A 21,098-nucleotide genomic window follows, 5' to 3' on the forward strand; every position below is an offset into this window, starting at 1 on the left:
AATTTCCCAGGATATGAGTAAAATCATGTGAGAGGTTCAACAAAGACCGACTGAAAAGTGTTTGACCGTATGGTTGAATATAAGGGACAATCAAAGAGGAAATGCCTAACAGTAAGTTGACTGTCACAGGATGAACACTGGGGCGGATCTTCTCCCGGTAGCAGGAACAGATGGGTATGATGAGTGTGTCCAATTCTGAGTCTTGCCAATACCACTTCCTCTCGTCTGTTTTGTCGAAAGCCTGAGAGCCACAGTTTTGGTTCTTACTTTACCTGGTAAAGTTTATTGTTGGTGTTACTTTTCCAGATCTGTGACCAGTTGTCGTAACTTGCTTATAATCAGTGTAAGGAACCTGAGGATGTTCTGGGACAACTGGTTGTGGATGTTTAGCTGAGAGGTCCGCACTTTAATTTCTCGGAATACCAGAATGGCCAGGGATCGAGAAAAAAACTGATTGGACACACTGCTGGAAAATAGCTGAGAATGAATGTGTTTCAAGGTAGGATGAGAAATTCTTCCTTATGGCAGAAACAGCACTGAGCGAGTCAATGTAAATTATGGCAGGTGAGATGAAAAGTTCAATAATTTTACTAAGTGCTAATTTGATGGCATATAATTCTGCTGTGAAGATGCTGTAGACTAATGGTAGTGAGGCGGTAACCGTTAGAGAAGGAAAAACTGCAGCAGCACCACCGTACTTGCTGTTTTGGATCCGTCAGTATAGACTTTACAGGCATGGGAGTTCAGAGTAGTGTGAGCTAAGCGCAACTGCCTGATATTAAAGGAAGGTACAGTATTCTTTCCCCAATCCAGAAAATGTGTATCATGGGAAGAAGAAACGTATGTCCAAGGTGGAACAGGTGTTTTGTCCTGAAAAATATCGCTTAAATTGATATTCCAAACTCTGAGAAAGCACTTTAATCCTGAGTGAAACAGGTCTGTTTTCATTTGGCTTGCTCTCATAGAACAAATCCCACCGAGTATTATAGAGATACTCCCAACTGGGGTGAGATGGAAGACTCTGGATCTTAGCAGCGCATTGGAGCAGTAATGATTTCCTACGAAGATGTAATGGAGGATCATGTGCTTCGATATAAAGACTGGATTGGAGAAGTCAGTCCTAAAAGCGCCCAACGCAGTCCTGAGAGCACTGTGCTGGGCAATATTTAGGCGTAAAGTAGTGCTCCTGGCAGAGTCATAGACCGAACAACAATAATCTCGCCGTGAACGGATTAAATTTCTATAAAGATGCAGTAGTATATACCGATCAGCGGCCCATAACATAGCCGAGACTGATCGCAGTATATTCATTTGCTTTAGACATGTATTTCTTAAATCAGAGATGTGAGCTTGGAAGTTCAGCTTGCTATCTAATATCACTCCAAGAAATTTAACGGTACTTACAAACGGGATTGGAATACTTTATTTGTAGTTCCGGATCGGGATGGAGAGCTAATTTCTTGCAAAAGTGAGTGAGAGTGCATTTCTTTTCTGATAGTCTGTAGCCATTCCGTGAAGTCCACGATTTTATTTTGGTAATGCCAAGTTGGAGCTGCCGTTCGATGGTGTTCATACTTTGAGACTGACAAGAAATTGTAAGGTCATTTGCGTACATGACCTTACAATTAAGTTTCAACGGTTTTTGTGATATCTCGTGTTATGCTGCTTACTCGGATTGAAAATAGTGTTGGACTAAGTATCGATCCCCGCGGGACTCCTTCCTGAACGTGAGATGCAGAGAGTACATTTTTATATCGGACCTGAAAAGAATGCAATTTCAGAAAATTGAGTTATTTTCGGTAAATGGCCCCGAAGCCCCAGGTGGTAAAGGTCCATAATAATCCTATGACGCTATGTAGTGTCAAATGCCATTTCAAGATCTAGGTTGACCATGACTAGATGTTTCATGACAAAGGCATTCCGGATATGAGATTCGGCTTTGGTAAGCACGTCCAGCATTGATCTATTCTTCCGAAAGCCATACTGATGATCTGGAAGGTAATTCTGTGACTCCAGGATGTACGTAAACCTAGTATGAACCATACTTTCGAAAATTTACCCAGGCAGCTCGTAAGTAAGAGATATAGGCCTATAATTTTCAACACAGGAATGATCTTTTCCTGCTTTTGGTAAGGCAATAATGAAAGAATGACGCCAGGAAGTAGGATAGGCATTTTCAGAGAATATCCGATTATAAAAGATTAACATGGTACTCAAATCTTCAATTAAATGCTTCAGCATAACGTAATGAACTCCATCTGAGCCTGCGGCACTATTTAAAGATCTGTTTGACGATTCTTGAAGTTCTATGAACGTAAAGGGTTGGTTGTACGTGAAAGAGCGGTACGTGACAAAGTTGATTTTATATCGTTCTGCACTAGCCTTTATGTTCTGAAATGTGGACCCATAGGCGGCAGAAGCAGAGATTGTATCAAATGATTCAGCAAGTGCATCAGCAACTTCTTCAGCTGTAGACAGGTCTTTCCCTTTCCAATGAAGTATTGCAGAGGGCATACGAGCGAATTTTCCATTTAGTGCCTGTATTCTTTTCCAGATGAGGCATGTGTCGGTGTCTTTTGTGATTGTTGAGGCAAAAGCGATTCACAAGTCTCGTTTCGCTTTCCGTCTAATTTGCCTTGCTTTTAGCCTTTTATAAGCAATGAAGTTATTAGTGGTGGGATTCTTACGGAAATTATTCCAAGCTCGGTTTTTTTCCTGTTTGGCAGTGAAGCAATCTGCATTCCACCAGTGATTTCGGTGATTGCAATGTCTTGGATTTTGAAATATAGGTGTTTGCTGCAGTCAAAAGCTGATTGGTGATGTAAGTATTTACATCATCAATAGGTTCTTTAACGTAAAGTCTGTCTAGAAGTATTTGAGCAGAATAGCCATCCCAGTTCCCCTTGTTAAACTTCCAAGAGGATCATTGATTAGGATTTGGTGGTATTACCCCTGTTTGTCAGGAGCAAATGATCGGAAAGTGATCACTGTTAAAAAGGATCGGTTAATACAGACCATGTCATGATTGGAAAGGTGGAAGGTGAGCAAAATGACAAGTCAATTTGAGAAGTAGATCCTGTAGGTAGGAGATACAGAGCTTAATAAATTTAGATCATTATTATTTATAAATTTCTCAATCAACCTGCCTCTTTTGTCCATTGTAGTTGATCTCCACAATGGATGGGGTCCATTAAAGTCACCGAAAAGACAAATTGGAGTTGGAAGTTGTGCAATGAGGTTGTCAAGTTCTGATATAGCAAGTGGTAGAGATGGTGGAATATAAATCGAAACAATGGTAACAGAAAAACCAACTGCAATTCGAGCTGCCACAGCTTCTAGGCTGGTTCTTAATTGGATCGGTCTGGATGGTATGTTAGAATTTACAAGAATAGCTACTCCTCCACGAGAAGGAGACTCTGGGCTTCTATCTCGTCTGTACATCATATAATTATATGAATTTCGGCGAAACTTGGGATGACAAGAATGTTTCTTGTAGGTATGTGTGTGTGTATATACACACACGGGATTAAACTGAGAGATTAAATCAGTTAAGTCATCAGAATGGCTGCGTAGTCCTCTACAACTCCACTGTATGGTGTTAGGCATTATTTTGGTTTGGCTGAGGATGATTCGTGTGACTTTTTTATACAGGGCATTCTTCCGGTCATTTTTTTGAGAAAAAGGGGGGGGGGTCCGGTATCCATAATGTCATTGGAGTTCTAGGATAGATTCTTCATAATTTGGGTGTATATCCACTTCCATAGTGTTGGTTGGTGGATCAGTTTCCTTAGTCTTTATTAAGTTTCAGTTTTCCTGTGTCATTTGAGACTGTCACTGTATCAGTTGGGGTGTTGGTGGCATTGCTGGTTTTAGTTTTAGAATTTTTTTTCCAGTGGTTGATAAGATTGCTTTAACCCAATTAGCTAGCAAGACATTGGGCGGTATTGACACATCTGTTTGAATTGCAGTTGTATTAAAACTTCGGGTTCGAGAGGCATAAGATGGACTTGGCATGATCAACATTGTCTGCATGCCCCAGGATATGACTTTGTTCTGCTTTGTATTTTTCTACCTGTTTTCCACATTTCATATGATTTAGAAAAAGTGGGGTGATTGCCTTTGCAGTTGGGTCAAATGGGAATTGCGGCTGGAAAATCTGCCTGTGTGTATGATCTTTTGCTCCACAAATAGGACAGATGGCGTCATCTCGGCATGCCTGCTTTGAATGGCCATATTTTTTTATTATTATTATTATCTGTTTATTTCTCTTTCGAGACACCCATAGACAGCACGTGGCTAGAGGGTGTGGTTACATTATAGTATTTACAAGCATGTTTACATGAACTTATTTACAAAATTTGGAGATGTAAAAACACAGAATATGTGGTTAATGAATTAATTGTTAAGTTGGTTTAATTAATTGCAAATGGTTGTTAAATGCTAAATATTATTATATAAATTATTAAATTAGTCTTATTATATTTATACTTGCCGATACACATTACCAAAGATTTCTGTCCTATACATTTTGTCTGTACATAGTTTCTCTGGATCTATATTTAAATTATTAAAATAATTCACAGTATTTGCTGGGAAAAATCTCCCCAGAGAGTCCAATTGAGTCAGTTGGCACTTGAGACTTGGTTCTTCCCTCTTTATTCTCGGTCGTATCATCCGGGGGCGAGTGATCACGTTTCCCACTTTCGGCGAATCTATTCTCTCCGTTAGTAGCTTTGCCAGAGTTAAGATGTTTCTGGTTGTGATGATATACTTCCAGGGTGTGATATCCAGATTGGCAGACAAGACCGCTCTTGAGATGGTAAACGGTTTCCCGGCAATCTTGTTTAGCCATCTCAGGAGCCAGTATTCTACTCCTAAGAAGGCCTTGATGTTGCTCTCAGGGGCTGATGACCAGATAGTCGATGCGTACAACGGAATCGGTGTAACGCATTTAAGGATGTATTGAATTATAAGATGAGGGCTTCGGAGACCGGCGAGTTCTTGTCTAGTGCTCCACAGTGCTGCGTATGTCTTTTTCCTAATGTGTTCGAAGTGAGGTATGAAGTTTAATCCTTCATCCCACTTAAGGCCAAGGTCAACATGTGAGGGGGAATTTTGGATTCTGGTATTGTTCACAAAAATCGTAATTTCATTTTTCTTTTTGTTGGTGAAGGTCATTTGGGCAGTTTTCTTTTCATTAAGTTTCAGGCCAATGTAGTACAGATATTCTTCTAGCTTCTTGATTGCCTCGTTTGCTTCCTCTGATAGATGGGGTGCAGTTTCTTGTTCTTTAGATGTTACAAAAAATTTCAAATCGTCAGCATATGTAATAAATTGTTCACAGTTTTGAGATAAAAATGGGGCTAGTGCTATTGCAAAGAAGGTGGCGGACAATACGCCCCCTTGAGGTACACCCCTGGAGATACAGTAAGATGCTGTTTGTTTCCCGTTTATTGCGATAATTTGTCTTTCTTGAAGGGTGTTAGTGAGAATGCTTAAAGTGCTTCCTGAAATGAAGAAATACTCCTTGAGGATTACTGTTATAGCTGGGATTGAGACGTTGTCGAAGGCTGCTGCAACATCCAGAAAAACGATGTCCAACTGTTGTTTATTGTTTAAAGCTAGCTGTATTCGGAGTAGAGTCTCCATTAAATTAGTAATAGTCGACCTTCGAGGAAGCACAGAATGTAAGTATTCTGGCCTGTCCCCAAAGCAGTGCTGATTGATGGTGGTCAGGATTGCTTTTTCAAATATTTTTTGCAGAGAGCATCCGATTGCGATGGGCCTGAAATCTTTACTGGTTTTAGGATTGCTTATTTTTGGAACTGGTTTTACGTAATATCTCTTCCATTTTTCCGGGATAACCCCCTCACTTAGTATTCGCTGGAAGAGGTGGTGGAGCGGGTCGATTATGTAAGCGCTACATATTTTTATCATGAATAGCGGGAACTGGTCCGGCCCGATCGTTGCTTTATTGGGGAGCGAGTTAATAGCTTCCTTTAAGTTTTCCCTGCTGATATTAATTTCACGTAATACGTTTCTAGCTCTAGTTTGGTTTGTGCCAGTGGGATCCGTCAGTTTTTCAATCATTTTCTGCATCTCGCGGATGTTTTCCTCACAATTTTTCTGCTTCTCATTCAAAGGCTTTCCGAATGTGACTTCTGTCCACTCTCTAAACAGCTGGTCCGTCATTTCTTTTTTGTTGTTTTTCTCGCTAACTATTCTCTTTCCCTTTTTTAATTTTTCCTTCATAACCTCAAAGTACGCTTGTCTTTTCAGTCGAATGAACTGTGCCCTTTCGCGTTTGTACATAGTCCGATCAGTCGGGTGCCCAGTTCTTTTCCACTTTCGGTAGAGCTTTTGCTTCTTTTTAAACATAACTTTTACTTGTGGAGTGAACCAAGAGTTCGCTCTGTCGGAGATCTTTAATACTTTTGCTGCTCCTAGACGGGCGATCTGCAAGAGTAACCTCGAAATCTCCTCTATGGCTTCTTCAGTGGACATCTTATGTAGACTTTGAAAGTTGTATCGCGCTAAGCATTGCAATATGACCTCGCATTTGATATATTTTGTGGAAAATATCAAATTTGATTCATTACTCTGATGAGTGTCGCAGTTCTGATCGGCAATCTGTCTTCGAAGAGCAACTTCCATTGAAAGCGCAGAGTGGTCGGAGGAAAACTGTAAGGAGTTGTCTATTAAGTTAACATCTTGCGCGTTGTAATAAATTAAATCCAAGCACTGTAATCCTCTTGTCGCAGATGTTGTTAATTGTTTCATTCCGAGTGCTTCTACTGTGGCGTCTAGCTCTGCTTTTGCATCTTTATTCCTCGGTAACGGCATATTCAGATCTCCTAAGATGATTGTCTCAATATTTACGTCTAAGTTTGATACCAGCCAGGTAAAGAACTCATTTCTGATCTCTCTCGTATGTTCTGGTGGCATGTAGATAAGACAAAGCTGTACCTTGCTGTTCTCACCAGAGAATGTGGCGATAACAGCTTCGAAGTTATCTGAATTAGAGCTTTGTTCTTTCACAATCTGGAAGTCGGTTTTATATAGCATCATTACTCCTCCGCCCCTTTTGATTTCTCTCCCTCTACCGATGCACTTGTAGCCTAAATTGTCTGCCAGAGCGTTCAGCTGCTTATTATTTTGGAGCCATGTTTCTGTCAGACAGATAAATGAGTGTTCTGAATTGATTAGAAGGCTCTGTAAGGTGTGGAGTTTATTGGATATGCTGCGAACATTTTGTAGGAAAATGGAGACTTTTGTATCTTCTTTGAAGACTGGCGAGGTGATCGTTAATTGCTATTGATTTGCCAGGGTGTTCACTGCACTAGTTGTGGGCCTTGTCGATTGCTCTCTGTATCTTTTAACGAGGGTGCCACTGGGCCATATATTTCTGTTCAGTAGTTGGGCTTCACAATTAATGGGGCAAGAGATGGTGAAGGAGGAGTAGGCAGGGTGTCTGGTTCGTACTTGACGTACCTCAACATCGATACCAATTCCCTCAACACACATTTCTCTGATGACACCAGGAGTAATATTGGGGTTGATTCGCGACACAAATATTTTCCCTCTCGTTTGAACCGAAGTGATGTTGTACTTTTCGGCAAGGCAAGGACGATATCCTGTGGGAAACCTCGGCGAGGAAACAGCGATTTTATCCATAGGATCTCCGTTTGGTCGCGTTGCATCATGTTGCTGATTGGTAGGTAGCAGGTGGCTTTCTCTTTTAGTAGAACTTTGGTCAGCCGATTTTGATGGGAGAGTAACCCTCTGTGCGTAGGTAGGTTGTTTCGGTGCATATGGCTCTAAGTTAGAACAGCGATTCATATCTATGCAGGGTTGGCTTGCGGGTAACGCAGTGCTAGCGACTGTTGTCACTGCTCTGTTTTCCGTTCTGCGGTCTGGATTTCTTCTGTTCGGGAAGTAGTTTTCAGTACTTTCTACAATTTCAGAGCGTATCTGTTCTCTGCGGGGAACAGCTTCGTGCAATACTGTTTTTATTTCGCCTGGGAGGGTAGTCCTGAGACGAGTATCATGCTCTTTATTTGATTCTTTAAGATGGGTAGCAGGGCCAGCTCGTAAGTTTTCAGCTGTCTGATTATGTCGTCTGTTAATATGTTGTAGCTGTGTTAGGACGGTGTCTAGTTTCTTATCCATTACTTTTTGACTGGCAATTAGTTTAATGTTTTGCTCTCTTAGTTCGTGATTTTCCTTTTGGATGTCCTGGAGAGTTTTGAAAATGGGGAGAAGGAGTTCTTCTAGTAAGTCTCCCTGCCTCCGTATGTCGTTGGCTAATTGGTTGTTCTTCGCTTCGTTTTTATCTTCTGTCTGAAATGCAATACAGCTTGCTTCTATAGTGTGGTCTAAAATGTTACAAATATCCTGGGGGTCGTCACTTGTTTTCTTGTGTTCACATTCTTCTGGGCATGTGTCACAGCCTAAGATTTGAGCTAAGGAGTGATTTAGTTTCCTGTTCCGCTCCGTTACCGTATGGTTGCTAGCGGACGGTGAGGAGGGGTCTTCATTTTCTGAGTCACTAGTGTCTATGATACCTTGTGGCGCTTCAGTTGTTTTATTCAGTTGTTCCGTTCTATCATTTTCATTTGTGGACTTACAACTTGTGCACAGAAACTTCTTGCGTCGTTTCTGATTTAAACGCACTATATCCACTTGAGAACAGCAACTTCCAATTATGATTCTGCACCGTGAACATTTGATCGTGTATTTATTTGCTGTCATACAAACGCTGCACGTCAGTTCCGTTGAATCCGTTGGTTGTTTTTCCATGCTGAAGGGTAAATTGTAATAGCAAACTGAATTCTTTAATCCTCCAGGGAGGGTTGGCTGTTGTAGGAAAGCTCTTTCTGACTTTAGCTCTACGCGGTAGTGCCTAATTCTTTAGCGCAGCAGGGTGTGTGACCTTGAGCGACACTTGCAGGTGAACGAGGATGAAATAGCAAGTGATAAACATGCAGAAAATCATTAATAAAACTTTACCTGAGCATTAATTTCTTCTTCTGTTGGAATATTCAGATGGAGGGAGTCATACGCTTTCTATCGGTATTAATCATATCTAGTAAATGACTAATTGTTAAGTAAAAATAGACAAATAGACGGAGCACAAATATTACACTGCTGTCATCTCCGCCACCTAGCGGTATACCCCTATTATTTCTGACATTTAAAACAGCCAAGAGGATTCGGGATGTATGGACGAATTCGGCAGTTTAAATATCCAGCTTTTACCGAGGATGGTAAATCAGGAATACTAAAAGTTAATAATGGAATGAGTTGGAATGAGATTTCCATTTTTTTTTGTCACTATTTAGCACTGATTATCTTTTGATTGCTAAGTTCTTGTACTAATGCCTCCTCAGACACTGTAATTAAGTCCCATTTGTGATGACGCCTTTTGATGAATTTAAGATATTGTGAGGAGTAACAGATACTGGCAACCCACCAACTGTCGTTGTCTTTAATAGCCATTCCGAATGTTTGGTGGTGGCTGTTTCAATCAGGAGATATCCCTATTGTAGTCGCTTTACCATTTTTGGTGATCCTGCAATAGATTCTAGATGTCTTTGAATCATTAATGGAGATAACTTACCCACAGACTGGGTAGACAGAGTGTATCACCAAAAAATTAGGGATGTCTGAACAGTATGCTTCTGTTCGAAGCCTTTTAGGTTGACTATTTTCCTTGTCTTCATGACAGGATTCTTGCCTTGAGCTTGAAAGCTCAAAGGGTGGAAAATTTGTAGAACCCATGATGGCTCCTTTTGGCCCTGGGGGTTTCTTTTCCACCCAGGTTACCGGCCCCGCCACGAGGTGACCAATCCGCTGAGTTAGTAATTAGTATTTATAGAAAAAAGAAGCAGAAAGGTGGATTCCCTTTCTGGGCCTTTGCCTACTTCTTGTAGAGCGAAAGTACTATTCTGATATACAAATAAAAATCAAGAAAACGCTTTTTGAAACAAAAAATAGAATCTGTTCGCTCAAATGCTCGACTTAAAAATCGCTTTTAGAAATCACTTGGCCACGGAACGCTTGGCACCCAGGGCCTCTCTTCTGTACAAAGAAATCTTTAAAAGAAACGTGGAGCCGGGAATGTTAAAATATGGAGAAGGAATAAAGCGGATTAGTACCCCAGCAAAGGACAGACTTAAAACTTACAAGCCTCTATGATCGCCCTGCAAGCTCCAGAGATCAAAATGCCATGAGGGAGAGGCATTATGATGCAAGGCAAGTGACACCTGTCGGACGAAGATTTTCACAAGACCAAATACTGTATAACCTCCACGAATCAGATGGAGGTTATATCATCCTGGCTGCATTCACTCAGCAGCTAATTTTGCATCGAGCCTGGTAAGTGTGGGATGTACAAACAGCAAAGGAGTAAACAGAATGCACTTTGTAAGTAACACTAATGGAGACGTGTACAAATATATTTTAGGAGTCTTTTTTTGCCTGTTTTCAAAGATCACGTTCGGGAAACTGCATTTCATTTTGCAACATGACTTTGCTCATTTGCCACATAGCAGACAATGTATACATTACACAATTTCACAAAATTTACTGTATAATTAATTCTATACCAAATACAACACTTTTCTTTAGGTGACAATTTTCATGCGATATGTCATTGCGGTGGCAGTGTTTATAACCACCATCTTGCCACACTGGGTGGAAAGGCCTGAGTTCTAAATCGTGAGCTACTCAAGGAATTTTTTGGGCTTTTTTTTTTCGCATCGTGGCTGAATTAGTTGGTCTCAGGCGAGGGTGTCGCAGTTCTCGCCAGTAAGTTGGATTCTTCTTCCTTCCAGCAAACCGACCAAAGAATATAGGCAATTACAAGCACAATATATTGACTCCTCATAACCATGATTGCTTTGGTGCTCAACTCACAACCACACCTAACCTGTTTGTGCCAGATCTCTATTCCAGTGCTAATGGAAAGGAAATAGCTCAGAGTGAATCACCACAAACAGCATCTGGCACGTTATTGGACAAAAACTGCTGCAGAATCAAGATGACACTCCAAGAAACCTTTATTCGTGCCTAGTACCATGAATTAGATAATTATTCTATCACGAATCTGATATCCTCCATGCCAGACACACGTAATGCAATTAACAATCGGGGTGAAGTACAGTTTTTAATTTCTGTTAAGGATGATCATGTTTTAAATTACTTTTGACAACTTTCCAGGAAAATTTGGCATAGGGAAACTATTTCAGTTCTAATTTTTGTTTGGAAAAATATGTACGGTAATGCAGTCTGTGACTATTACTGTATAAGTACTTCTGCTTAGAGATGTAGAACACCTAAATATAATCCCACCGTTATAATAAAGTAAGGATTGCTGTATAGCTTTTCAGCCACAATGGCTCTTCAAGGGAGAAATTGACAACCGATTAAATAAATGAAATGTTAATTATGTTTAATACTATTGGCAATGTTCAGCTTCGAGAAAAAGATTTTTTCTCGAATGAAAAAAAAAAAAAAAGCTGAAGCTTCGGTGGTCTTAATTACAAAATTATTTAGAACACTTAAATGGTTTCCTCCTAGTATGTTCTCTAGCTTTCTTTTAACTGCACACGGTTCTTTAAATTTTAAACTTGCTTATTTAGCTTTCAAACTCCGAATTTTGTTTTTGCGGTTCTGTTGATTATTCTACCCACGTTCTTTTCTTTTGCCATATTTAAAAACAATTTCGTTCAGTTACTGTCTGTCGCTGGTCCCGTTACTTCTATTAATGAATTTTTTTATCATTTTCTCTCCTACTTTCTTTGACTCCTTTCAGAATTTTTGAAGAAAGATGGGCTCTGTCTTTCTTAAAAGACGACAGACATTGTCTGATTTATAAATCTATTTTGTATTTACCTATCAATATCTATACTTAATATATTCGACTAGCATTAGCAAAAGGCATATGATGCAAAAAGCAAGCTTATGCAGCATCAGCCAAAGGAAACAAAAAAAAAAAACCCTTCCATCTCACTTCTCCGTTCGTTCGAAATACCTGTCCAGCTGAGCATTAAATTTATTTAGGCTATCAACTTCCACAACAAGGGATGGAAGTCTGTTCCACCAACCACCTACCCGCTGGCTAAAAGCAAATTTCCACACATCTATCTTTCCTCAATCTGAATTTATGCCCTCTCAAGTGATTATTCTGAGCAAGAGGAAGAGTCCCATCGGCATTGAGTATGCTCAAACCATTCAAGGCTTTATACACCTCTATCAGATCACCTCGCCGGTGCCCAGTCTCCAGCCACCGTAATTTGCAAAACTTGAGCCTTTCTTCGTAAGTGCAACCCTTTGTTCCATTCACTAATCTTGTTGCACTTCTCTGTACTCATGCCAGCAGCTCTACACCCTTCTTGAACTGATGCCTCCAGACCTGAATACAGGTGTGGCCTAACCATTGCCTTATACAAGAGTATAATCACCTACTTATCCCCGCTAGAAAAATTCCTGTATATCATTGACAATACACCATGAGCTACTCTTGCGGTCCGTCTGCACTACTCAGAACTTCATATCTGCCTGCACAATTACCTCCACGTCCTTTTCATTCTCTACCACTGTCAGTGTAGTACCACAGAGTTGATACGTTGCTCTGGGGTTGCTGTTCCCCCATATGTAGTACTTTACGTTTGTCAATGTTAAACTTCATTTGCCACCTCTCAGCCCATCTGCTCAACCTTTCCAGATCCTGTTGCACCAGCATAGCGTCAGCAGTGTCCTTAACAACCCTGCCAACCTTTGAATCATCTGCAAACTTGGACATTAAGCTTGATATACCATCATCAATATCATAAGCTTGATATACCATCATCAATATCATTTGTAAATACAGAAAACAATAATGGACCCAACACTGAACCCTGAGGGACTCCACTAATAACATTAGTCCACAATGAGCAGTGTCCATTGATTACCACTGTCTTCTCCCCCTCAACCATCCCTTTATCCATAGCAGCAGTTTGCCTCCAATGCCACATTGCTCCAATTTGTGCAGCAGTCTTCCATGAGGAAGAGTATCAAAAGCCTTTCTAAGATCCAAATATATAATATCAAAGTTATTCCCTGCATCCAGTTCTTTTGTGACTGCATCCTAGTATCCAATCAAATTGGTCAGGGAAGACTTTCCTTTAACAAAACCATGCTGTGTCCGAGCTATACTGAAGTCTTGTCTAGATGATCCTGCAATGCTTCTTTAACCAGTGCCTCCATTAATTTTCCTGCAACAGAAGTTAAACTCATAGGTCTATAATTACTTGTGTCAGCCTTTGATCCTCTGTGAATTGGGGTCACATTTGCACATCTTCAGTTATGGGTACCTTCCCGAGTCCAAGGAAGCTCTCATAATTATAGCTAAGGGTTTGCTTACTTCCTTTGCTGCCTCCTTTAATATAACTGGATAGATCCCATCCACCCCAGGTGTCTTTGTGTTTATATTCAGGGGATATTCATGTGTTGTTGGGGCGGACCCCAGGGTTTCCCCCATTAGCCGCTATTACTCCTTGTGTTGAGGCTCACGCCAAGACCGGCCATTTGTATGTAGTGTGCTGTGTGTGTAAATGTTATGATGTGTTGTGTTGTTATGTAGTCGGCCGGTACCTGGCTCTTAGCAAGTGGGAAGCGGCAACACCTGGTCACAGCATCCCACCCCCCATCCCCGCCACGTGGAGGCGGCCAGGATCTACTACCCTCATGCTAGTCTATACCGGAACAAAGTTCCAGGATAGGCAAAGTTAGGAGAAAAGGAAAATGGAAAAAAAAATAAATAAATCCCGAGCCAGGGCTCTTTTCATTAGGAATAAGAGGGAGGCAACAAAACTTCACCTAGAGGCTACCATAAATAAAGGGAAGCCCTTCCATAGAAGCAAATCAGAGGACGCCATTCACTCACTCAATCTGAGCAGTTGGCTCGACCACATAACTAGGTTTGCGGTTCAGCCAGAATCCATCACACCAATGGAATTACCAATCAATCCGATTTCAACCGACCTCTTAAATTCAGTTCAACTTACCAAATATCAACTGATTGATGCAATAAACAGTTTAGCACCTACGGCCGCATCCGGCGCAGACGGGATTCCTCAGTTTATGTTGAAATGCCTGAGTACATTTATTGTTGATCCCATTCTGTCATTATTTAACAAAATCCTTCATCAAAAATTCTTCCCTCCTATGTGGCATGTCTATCTAGTAAGACCACTGCCAAAAATACGCTCTGCTTCTCAGCCCAGTCACTTCCGGCCTATTTCTTCTGCATCAAGCCTACTAAAGGTATTTGAGAAATCTCTTCTGAAAACGTTAACCACACAAATAATGCCACACCAGCCACCGCAGATCCACTATGCCACCCGGTCAAGATCCACCGCTACAAATCTAGTCAGTACCACTACCACGATCCTCGAAGCATTTGAGCACGGTTCGGAAATCACCGTTACTTATATCGACGTCCAGGCAGCATTTGATTCCGTATCCGTTCACGCGTTGATAAGGCTATTACGTGAGTATTACTTCATTGGCGGAGACGTGCTCTGGTTCATTCAGTCAATGCTTGAGAATAGAACGATTATTGTTCGCGATGCCAATCGACGCTACACCAGAAATATTACAACTGGAGTCCCACAAGGTGGGGTCCTCTCTGGTATTTTGTTCTCAGCCGTTCTTCTGCCTTTCGTGACGGGCCGAACTGATATTATCACCTTTGCCGATGATATAAAGCTGTTCACTGTTATCAACCCCGGAGACACTGCTGACTACACAAATGTCGTAATCGAACATAAAATCCAGAACCTTGAGGCCTTCCTCTCCGGTTTCGACCTTCAAATAAATTGTGAGAAGTCGAAACAGCTCACTTTATCGCTCAAACGGAACCCAACGATGGTGCAACCCAATATAAGAGGATCCGCGATTTCTGCTGTGCAGCAACACACCGACCTGGGCGTTATTTTTGACCAGAAGCTCTCCTTTATACCACACATAGACCACCTGCAAAAAAAAAATTCTGTCGACTCCGGTGGATGCTTAAGCAACAACTTATGCATGTCGATGACCAGGCCGTTGGGTGCAGGTATATTAAGACGTGTGTCTATCCGGTCATTCTTTATGGAGCAGAAGTCTGGACCTCAACTGCCGCAACGCATCTAAGACGGATTTTTGCGGGCGAATTTTGGCTATTGAAGTGGGCCACATGGAAATTCCGACTTCCCCCTGCACGAAGGACCACCCAGATGGCAACATCTCTAAACATCAGACGTCTTCCTGCCATTATCCATGAGAGAAGACTCGTCTTTTCTGTAAAAATGATGGTTGGCATTATTTCGCACCCAGACTTCTGGGCCAACTGCGGTTGGAGGATCCCGGTCCCAAGCCTTCGGGCCAATCCAGTCCTCCAGGCCACCCCAAACCGGTTAAAGTTATCCGATCGCTTCATACCCGTGCAAATGCTGCAGTACGTATACTCCTTGGATGGGGACCTCTACAAGTTCGCAATGGATAAAAAATACAGGCAGAACTTACTCCATCGACTTCGTTCTCAGGACCATGTCACAGGGCATTAGAACCTGCTCCCAAGGACCTGTCCATCACTCCCATGGATCCCTGACTACATTGCTCCAACTTTCTGCGCCTGCTCAGATGACTCCAACACTGTAAGAGGACTGCTCCCTGGAGGATAAATTAGCATGATAACATGCTGTTGTGTATTTACGTTCATATGTAAATTTTCCATTTGCTTTCATTTCATTACACTTGTATAATTAGTAATAAGATTATTTTTTCTCCAATCTCATCCTTGTTTATTGCAGTGTATTAGCCTTTGTAACCTTTATATTAGACTTTTACCTTGTGTTAACCTTTACTGTAAACCCCTGGCTTCTAGCTGTGAAGGGTATTGTGTACGGCATATGCATTTTGTATACAATAAAGATTTCTTCTTCTTCTAAATAAATAAAAAATAGCTGGAAAAGTTAGGGGTGGTGGGGAAGGAAAGTGCAGCGGGGGGTCAGAGAAGGGACCCGCCGTAATGAAAGGAAGTTAAGAGAAATTGAGAAAAGATAAGAGAAAAAAAAAGGTGGAGGCAATTTTCAGCCTTTGTAGAAGCCACATGTCGTGGTGCAATCCTATCCTAATTTAGGATTAGCAATTCCTATCCTGTGAGCAGGATTAGGAGATGTCGAGGCGCATCCTCAATAGATCCTTCAGCTTCAAGGGTAGCTCTTCCAACGTTGAAGATTTCTCTGGCATTCCCATCGTTTGATAGGAAATCCTCTTAGAGCAAAGGCATATCAGAACTCTACAACGGACCAGGAAAAGGTTCGGTAGTTGCAGCAATCCTTAATTTCATTGTTAGATAGGTATCCAATGTCATGGCACAGCTGAAGCACTAGAGTCAAACTACATACACTATTTACGATTTCTAACACAGTAGGTTCGCCACTCCAATCAATAAGGATTTAATTTCCATCACGATGTATCACCACAAGTTCGTGAGACAAAATGCACGAAGTAGCAGTTGAAGCTTCTTTGAAATATTGAAGTACAATATATTAATCAAATCTTTCTGGATAGCAGTTCTTTAGAAAGTCTGCAAAGAGGATGTCAGTCTTTGATCAAGTCTTCAGAAATAATGTCAGTCCTTGTTCAAGTCTCCAGAGATAATTTCAGTCGTTGTTCAAGTCTTTCTCTTGATTCGGATTCAGGCTATCTCAGGGCAGCAGCTCTCGTTTCCTCTCGTCGTTTAAATTCTCGTGTTGCAAATAAATTAAAAGCTTCAAATGCAACTTGTGATTGGATCAGAAAAGGCTTATTCTCCCTGTCTTAGGAACCAGTAATGAGTTGTAGTTCATTCCGTAGGTCGGTATAATAGTGACACTCCAAAAGGATATGGACAAAGAGGGGAAGGAGACAGTCCAGGTTTATACAGCTTGCTATTCAGGCTGCCGTGACCTGACAAAAGGTATGTTCCATATAGTCCAGGAGCAAACCACAATAGTTCCTTTTTCCTGAATTCCCTTACATTCGGCAAATACTCTCTTGTCACCTATTGACATATATTGTTGTGTTTATATTCAACAATTTCTCCTCCACTTTACTCCCAGTTATTACAAGATTATCTAGCTTACTGCCAGAGTTGAATACACCTCTGGCATTCCCCTCCCTGAATAACTCATGTGTGAATGTCGATGCAAAATATTCATTTTGTTTGTTAGCTACCTGAGCAGAATCATCAACAGTTGAACCATCGATATCAAGTGGACCAATCTGATTCATCCCCTTCCTTATAGTTTACATAAGAACTCTTTGGTGTTTTTCTTTGCATCCTTTGACAAAGATTTCTCGTAATCTGCCCTGCCTTCGCCTGCCTAACCTCCTTTGTAACTTGGTTACAGACCAGCTTATATCTATCATAGGCTTTTGTGTCACATGTTAATTTATATGTATCCCATGCATTTCTTCTCTGCCATATGTCTCATTAGTTCACCTGACATCCATTTAGGACTAAACCTTGAACAATATTTCTTAGTTGCTATGTATAGCCTAGTAGCTTCCAAGATAAGTTCTTTGAATGCTTCCCATTTTGAATTTGCTGTTGGTAACATCATCAGTTGGTCCCACTGTATAGAATTTAAATATTGTCTCAGGCCATCGTAGTCGCCTTTACGAAAGCAAAAACCCTTCCCTTTACCCATAATGGTAGTTACCTCTTTGAGTAAATCCAACTTCAGCACACTGATCACTGCCACCTAATGGTTTCTTTATCTGCAGATTCTTAATGCATGAAGAATCACTACTGATAATCAAATCAAGAGTATTACTCCCTCTAGTTGCCGCCCGAACATGCTGATGTAGAAAACAATCATCCAATAAATCCACAAAAAATCCTTGCTAGTGTGTGAGTGACCAACCCACAAATTACAGTCGATCTGGGAAATTAAAATCGTTCATTGTAAGGCTGATTTACTGGCCATTCTATTTCCCTGTACAGTTTCTTATTATACGCATCAAAGTCTTTAGTCCTACAGCACACTCCTACTCTCAATTTTGATCTACAAATGCTTATGTTACACCAAACTGATTCGACACTGCACTGTCCAGCGATGTCGACTGGCTTCCCTTCCTTGGATTTTGTGTTTCTTAACTAATAGCATAACCCCTCCCTATCCTGTCTATACACATTGTACTCCCCAAATTCCAGTTCTGCATTCCTTATATCTGTGTGACACTACGTCTCTGATATCCCAACAGTATCCGCCTTTGATGTTTTGAGCAATACCTCAAATTCATTTACTAAACTCCTAGCATTGGTGTGCACGCAAGTATACATGCATGTACACCAATGCTAGGTGTACTGTTCCTATTCTTAGCTGCTCTAACACAACCGATGTTTATTTGTACCGCAATGACTCCCAGCAATCTTTGAAATATCCTGCATCTTGTTTTCCAGGCTGCTGCTCATTCCAATAGAAGCAGTGCAAGAATCACTTTCACCTCTGCCAGTGGTTACTGTTAATCTATTAGTCCTTGTATCCAATCTAGCAGTTTTCCGACCCACCTAACACTGCCTCGATAGCATCAGCAAATATTCTTGCACCCTTTCTATTTAAGTGTATCCCATCCCTGTAGAAGCAGTCTCTCCTGTTAACAAGCACAGACCACGCTGAAAAAAAATTCTACCGCTTGAACCTTGCACAATCTTTCCAGGGCCGAATTGATCAACAAGGCTCTCATCATATGCTCCCTCCTATCGTGTCTGGGCAGAATTGCAGACACTTTCAAATTTAACCCTAATTCGCGGCTTTTTTTCAACAGTGACCTGTACTTGTTAAGTAATTCCGCCGGTCTCCTACTCTTAATATCATTACTGCCAACGTGTACAACTATATCACCTTTTGTGCTCTTAAAAGATGATATCCGCTCTACAACGTCATCAACCTTCGCCCCTGGCAGACATACCCTGGTCCTGTTTCACCTATCCTTTTTACAAAGGATGTTCCCCGTTTCCTTGACAATAGTTACCAACAACCACTAGTTCCTGTAGGACCACCGCATTCTGCCTTGGGGGTTGCCGCTGTGTTGCGTGATGCCCAAGTGCATGCTCTGGCGTTGATGTGGGCAGCTGAGCTTGATGGGCACCTCAATTTAGATCCTTCGAGAGTATCCACCCTGTCCTTCAAGCTCTCACATATAGGCCCATAACAACGCTCAGTTGTCGCCTGATTTCCTTACACCGCGCACACACAGACTCGGGTACGGGTCAATATCATGTCCTGTATCCGATTTTGTAGTAAAGTATGCTCTTTACCATCTTCAATGTTTATTTCATTCTAATCAAAACTTGAACGTTATGTACTCTCATGGATAAAAACAACGTCATTAATTTATAAAATTTATTCCGTTGAACACCTGATCATGTTTTGGACATTAATTGTTAGACTGAACATTTTATGAACTTAACGGTTTAATTCCCTTTTTCTGAATATGTAATTATTTGCATAATTCTGTATATTTTCTAAATTTATTTTGTTACAAAACAGTTTTGTATAGCTATTCGTCTAAGGTATAATTCCTTTTCTTGCAAATAATTGAGCAGTGCCTTACTTATTTACATCAGGTTCTCTATTTCAAAATGGTTTCCCTACTTTTAAGGAAACATCTAACTCTAAACAAAATTTTCTTCAAATTGAATTCCTAATTTAACCCGAAATGGTTTCTTCATGTTTTTACAGGCATGTCCTCTGTCACCAGCGAAACACAGCGGAGTTGAAATGACCTTCCAGGTGCCGTCATTATTCAGACACTTATACTATACTACGAATACACTTTTTATAATTATTGAAACGATTTTATATGCTTATTCAGGGTTATGAATTTATCCTGCGCTGAGGTGACTATGGAAACAGAGAACAAAGTCAATTGATACGTAGTAAGATATTAAAACCAATCAGAAAACTGTTCAAACAAGCGTTATTTATTTTTGGTCTTTTTTTTAAGTTGGGATACCGTGGACACGATTGCATTCTGCCGTTCCAGGGCCATTTTCAATCATATCAAGTATGCGGCAGTTCAACATCACAGTTATGTTCTCAATGTACGCATTGACCTAGGGCTGGAAAACATCACATTTTCTGATCAACCCCTTGCCTTCATAATATACTCAACGATCATTTCTCTGATGTCCTTGCAATTCAGTTAACTGATCTGTATGTGACATTGCTATACACTGAATTATGACCACCTACTTCGTACCGTGTTGGGAAACCGTTAGCACGGATAACAGCCACTACTCGCCTAAACACTGACATCACTAGATGTCTCAAGACGTCCATAGGGATCTGCAGCTATGCTGCCTGCAAGGCTCTCCACAGTGTCGAATAGATGACAGTTGTGTGTCCATACGCACTTCCCGTTCCTAAACATCCCGCAGGTGTTTAACTGGATTAAGGTCAGGCGAATTTGGGGGCCAATCAATATAACTGATATCTTCACTATATTCATCGAACCACTCGTGCACAGCGCAGGCCAGATGACAAGGCTCATTATCGTCTTTGGAGATCCCATTTCAGTCCGAAAAAAAAAGCGCAACAGGGCAGGGTGCATAGTAAGAGCTGCTGGTAGACCTTACCAGGGGGGAAACCCTGGAGACTGCAAGCAAAACAACAACTGACCAGCGAAACGTTGATCCATACCCACCAGGGGTCCTCATGTTAAGCAGTTGTTTGGGTTTTAGGAACATCAGCGACTAAGGCCATATTGTATGTGCTCTGTGGCCGATTTTCTGTTTGCTGTACGAAAACCCAAGAGAACAAAAGACGCTACCCTCGCCAAAGACCGACTAACTCAGCCAGGTTGTTAAAAAAGGTCAAAAATTCCTCACATCATTAACGGTAATGGAACTCTGGTCTTTTCCACCCGGTGTGGGGGGAACGGCGAATTCACCACCTGTGCTACCCACGAGGGTCGTGCACATATCACAAACTTGCACGACCAGACGCAAATAACCACTGCTCTAGAGTAGGAAGTTATTCAGCTTTGTATATTGCGAGCATAGCAATATCAGCATAGTC

General features: G+C 41.2%; 1 protein-coding gene across 1 annotated transcript in view; it reads right to left on the reverse strand.

Moving 5' to 3' along the window:
• LOC150076450 (voltage-dependent calcium channel gamma-7 subunit-like) overlaps positions 1-21,098 on the reverse strand; it is a 305,179-nt gene that overhangs the window by 203,961 nt on the left and 80,120 nt on the right. The window lies entirely within an intron of this gene.

This window comes from Mastigoproctus giganteus, chromosome 13 (assembly GCF_048544385.1).
Source record: "Mastigoproctus giganteus isolate SK-2022 chromosome 13, ASM4854438v1, whole genome shotgun sequence".
Classification (NCBI taxonomy): Eukaryota; Metazoa; Arthropoda; class Arachnida; order Uropygi; family Thelyphonidae; genus Mastigoproctus; species Mastigoproctus giganteus.